Source organism: Salmo trutta, chromosome 22 (assembly GCF_901001165.1).
Source record: "Salmo trutta chromosome 22, fSalTru1.1, whole genome shotgun sequence".
Taxonomy (NCBI): Eukaryota; Metazoa; Chordata; class Actinopteri; order Salmoniformes; family Salmonidae; genus Salmo; species Salmo trutta.
Window position 1 is genome coordinate 40,150,359 of NC_042978.1, and position 5,132 is coordinate 40,155,490.

At 44.5% G+C, this 5,132-nt stretch overlaps 1 protein-coding gene across 1 annotated transcript in view; it reads right to left on the minus strand.

Moving 5' to 3' along the window:
• LOC115158724 (inactive tyrosine-protein kinase transmembrane receptor ROR1-like) overlaps positions 1-1,706 on the minus strand; it is a 115,228-nt gene extending 113,522 nt beyond the window's left edge. Inside the window, exon 1 of the mRNA XM_029707977.1 lies at positions 1,656-1,706. The gene's annotated coding sequence lies outside the window, so the exon portion shown is untranslated. The remainder of the gene's footprint in view (positions 1-1,655) is intronic.
• Positions 1,707-5,132: the final 3,426 nt, after the last annotated feature.

A 5,132-nucleotide genomic window follows, 5' to 3' on the forward strand; every position in this document is an offset into this window, starting at 1 on the left:
TATATACACTGAGTGTACAAAACATTAAGAACACCTTCCTAATATTTTGTTGCCCTCAGAACAGCCTTGTCGGGGTATGGAATCTACAAGGTGTCGAAAGCATTCCACAGGGATGCTGGCCCATGTTGACTCCAATGCTTTCCACAGTTGTGTCAAGTTGGATTTTGAGTGGTGGACCATTCTTGACACACACAGGAAACTGTTGAGCGTGAAAATACCCAGCAGCGTTGCAGTTCTTGACACAAACCGGTGCTCCTGATACCTACTACCATACCCTGTTCAAAGGCACTTCAATCTTTTGTCTTGCCAGTTCACCCTCTGAATGGCACACATACACAATCCATGTCTCAATTATCTCAAGGCTTAAAAATCCTTCTTTAACCTGTCTCCTCCCCTTTCTCTACACTGATTTGATTGGATTTAACAAGTGACATCATTAAGGGATCATAGCTTTCACCTGGATTCACCTGGTCAGTCTATGTTATGGAAAGAGCAGGTGTTCATAATGTTGTTTTGTATACTCAGTCTATGGGAAAACCCCAGGATGTAAACTCAGGTTTATGTAGCTGTAAACTAACGTCAGACAGCCACAATATGAATCTATTTCACAATGATGACATTCTTCCAGTGGAGCATGCAGAGAGACCCGGCTGCTTTCATAGGACCTGAATGCTGTGTGCTCGACGAATCAAAACCAACCTTGCCTCTAACAGTACAGGATTCCTGCCGTGGCATGAATATAATATGGAGTGGAACAGCTGATAGACATAAACAAACAACACAGGACTCCAGTGTTGTTGGTCCTGGGCCAGAGTGCATGGAGTACAACACTGACATAACTGGCCAAATAATCAGCATCACAGCTATCGCCGTAACAAGTCCACCCATTGGTTGGTCTTATCGTCATCAAAGTAACAAGTCCACCCATTGGTTGGTCTTATCGTGATCAAAGTAACAAGTCCACCCATTGGTTGGTCTTATCGTGATCAAAGTAACAAGTCCACCCATTGGTTGGTCTTATCGTGATCAAAGTAACAAGTCCACCCATTGGTTGGTCTTATCGTCATCACAGTAACAAGTCCACCCATTGGTTGGTCTTATCGTCATCACAGTAACAAGTCCACCCACTGATTCTTCTTTATCCCATCAACGTCTCCACCTGGGAGGTCACAACAGTATCCTTCTAAAAGGTTTATCTTTGTCTGTCTGTCTGTCTGTCTGTCTGTCTGTCTGTCTGTCTGTCTGTCTGTCTGTCTGTCTGTCTGTCTGTCTGTCTGTCTGTCTGTCTGTCTGTCTGTCTGTCTGTCTGTCTGTCTGTCTGTCTGTCTGTCTGTCGGTTTACACCACTGTGTGTGTGTGTGTGTGTCATAGTTTTTAGTGTGTACACCATTGTGTGTTTGTGTGTACATCATTGTGTTTGTGTGTACATCATTGTGTGTTTGTGTGTACATCATTGTGTTTGTGTGTACATCATTGTGTGTTTGTGTGTACCTCATTGTGTTTGTGTGTACATCATTGTGTGTTTGTGTGTACATCATTGTGTTTGTGTGTACATCATTGTGTTTGTGTGTACATCATTGTGTGTTTGTGTGTACATCATTGTGTTTGTGTGTACATCATTGTGTTTGCTGTCTGTTAGACATGTTATCTCTTACCTGAGCTGTTCCAAGTGGAGGGGGCCACAACACTGGGGTCGTGGGGGAAGTCAGACCCTGTAGACAGGAGACAGAGGAGACATCACTCTTACTGGGATGCGCCACCATCAAGACATACACATTGACAGGGAGAAAAGCGGGGTTTTACATTTAAGAAGAAAATCTAAAATGAGTAATGACAGTTCATCCATGAGTAATAATAATAATACTAATAATAATAATGATGATGATGTTATTACTGAAGACCAGAGGGCAGTAGTATCAGACAGGTAACATCATGGAGTTATTAATACCTGACCACAGCAGCTCTCCTCTCTGGATGCATTCTAAATGGCACTATTTTCAATACATAGTGCACTACTTTTGACCAGAGCCCTTTTCAAAAGTAGTGCGCTACTGTTTATAGGGAATAGGGGGCCATTTGTGATGCAGCCTATGTTTCATAACCAGAGATGAGACAGGCAGAAGGAACTATTCACATCCAGGTGATATCTGTCCAATCTAATATCTCTGCACGCGACACAGTTGGAGGCTGGAGCAGTGTAGGTGTAGAAACTATTAGAATGAGTCTCCCTCTGACCGACTGGTAAGACTCTGTCAACAAATTCACAACCTGTATCTCTCTAATTCTCTCTGTCCAAGTTCTTCTCTCTCTCTTGTTTTCTCCTTCTCTCTGCGAAGTAGCTAGTTCCCATGCACAGCCATGCCTGAGTGAGTGTTTAATGGGGCAGGCTCCCACAGCCTCTCTGCAGGGTGCTGTGCTTGTTTAACATTGCGAATGGACAGAGTGCTGACAGACAGAGAGACAGAGACAGACAGACAGACATGGGCCTTCTCTGTCACAGACTTAGGTTCTACTGTAAGTAGCCTTACTGGAGACACCCCACCCTGCTCACCGGAACCTTTCAAACTGACCCAAAGTGTGGCAGTGAGAGGGGCGTGGCAGTGAGAGGGGCGTGGCAGTGAGAGGGGCGTGGCAGTGAGAGGGGCGTGGCAGGGAGAGGGGCGTGGCAGTGAGAGGGGCGTGGCAGTGAGAGCGGCGTGGCAGGGAGAGGGGCGTGGCAGGGAGAGGGGTGTGGCAGTGAGAGGGGCGTGGCAGTGAGAGGGGCGTGGCAGTAAGAGGGCTGCGGCAGTAAGAGGGCCGTGGCAGTGAGAGGGGCGTAGCAGAGTGTGAGGCAGTAGACTAGAGGACCTGTGAGAGCTGTGGTGGAACGGACTGGGAGGTGTTAATTGGGTGCTAATGTGCGGTTCAACGCGTGGCGTGTTGGGAGGGAATAACGAGCACGGTGCAGCTCAGCGTAGTGTCAGGAATCTAGCCTGGGTTAATGAGGCTGTATGGTGTAGGCCTGCTGCACCTGTTACTGTGGCAGCCAGACTGGCAGGCTGATGAGGCTCTGCTCTTACATTAACATGGCTGTAAACAACATGCTGGTATTATAATCAGGTGTATTTCAGAACATAACAATTAGTGTTGGTGGAAGGTTTTGGCACGATGATTCATACTTGTGGGCAGGGGCGAAAAACTGATATCAACTTTGGAGGGGACAATTACATGAAATTTTCTCAAGAGCAATTCCCGATGGGGACACCAAAAGTAGTGCTGTAACACATAGCCTACATTGTAATATAGTAAATGTATATTGAGGAACCAAAGAAATAAGGTGTTTGCCGTACTCCTAACTACCGGTACCCAAAACTACACAACTAATCACAACAGCAATACCATTGCCTTTAACAAATCTTAGTTCAGTCACCAGTTTAAGTTGAGAGTGGGGGTATCCATGGCATTTTCCAATTATGTTCCTATTTTACAAGTAAAAAAAATTGAGAACCTTTCATAATGTTGCCAAACAAAGACTCCACAAACTTACCTGAGACTCCCTGTCTCTGCCAGTCTGTCCCTGCATATCTGTCCCCAACTCTGCTGTCTGTGTGCCATCTGTTGCCTGCTTTGCCTAATGACATCATTGTGAAACATTTCCATTAGAATTTCATTTCTTTCTTATTAACATTTTATCAACTAGTCTTTGAGATATTAGGCTACTAGGGTTCTTACTTTGCGTTTTGATGTACTGAAAAATACTCTGATGTCCGTCTTTTATTTTTCTGCCATTTTTCTACCTGGCTGGCTGGCTGGCTACACACACACAGTGTGTAGGTTATTTACAGTAGGAGATGGGCTTCTATCATCTTATCTTTTATCATTCTATTTGGGCTTCGATCTAAAAGGTAGCTAGCAAATGTGAAACGGATTAAAATGACAAGAGTTGACAGCTGTATGAGTTCACCATTTACACAACATATGCTGCAACCTTTTGTAATTTTAATAGTTTGTTTCATATTGGCTGGCTTCCAACAATAGCTGAATTTGCAAAGCTAGTGAGCACCAATTCCGTTTCAGTGGTGTTTGCTATAATCTTTGCTACCCGGGTTAAATAAAGGTGAAATAAAATAAATAAATAAAAGTTCCCTTGCGACAATTTAGCTTTTGTACCGAGACCATTAAATATATTTAAGACAATGGTAGAAGAGAGTGTAGTTCTGTTCAGTTTGGACTTCAGTTTATCGCTAACCTTATCACAGGGACTTTGAAGCACTAATTTATATCATCTACATGCTGATCTTGGAATAAATTGACGATAGCAAAGATTCCATCTTTGACGAGGCCACATAAATGGAATAGGTACTAGCTAGCTTAATAGTTAATATTTGCGCGCTAGCTCTGCATATTCAGCTAGTGTGTGTGCGCGATTGACTGGATTAACCTCACGTCAGTTACGTTCATTGAGTGCCTTTCAGACAGTAGACACGACCCCTCTGTTACCTTGCCAACTAAGGAACTGGCAGTGGATCAAACCATTGTGAGGCAAAGGGTGGGGGGGTCGCAATCTTTTGAAACTTAAACACGCGCTATTAAGTGTCTATAATCAGCACAATTGCTTTCATTGCGTATTATTAATATTATTTAAATTACATAGTTATGTTTCAGTGATATATTGGGGGGGACAAATCATATTTTTCCAAGGATGGGGGGGTCGTGTCCCCCCCGTCCCCCCCCGGGATTTCCGCCCCTGCTTGTGGGTGATGTTGATGATGACACAGCTAAATGTGGCTGTGGAACTCTAGAGAGGGTTCTATTTCCTCTAGGCTGTGGAACTCTAGGGAGGGTTCTATTTCCTCTAGGCTGTGGAACTCTAGGGAGGGTTCTATTTCCTCTAGGCTGTGGAACTCTAGAGAGGGTTCTATTTCCTCTAGGCTGTGGAACTCTAGGGAGGGTTCAATTTCCTCTAGGCTGTGGAACTCTAGGGAGGGTTCAATTTCCTCTAGGCTGTGGAACTCTAGGGAGGGTTATTTTTCCTCTAGGCTGTGGAACTCTAGAGAGGGTTCTATTTCCTCTAGGCTGTGGAACTCTAGGGAGGGTTCTATTTCCTCTAGGCTGTGGAACTCTAGAGAGGGTTCTATTTCCTCTAGGCTGTG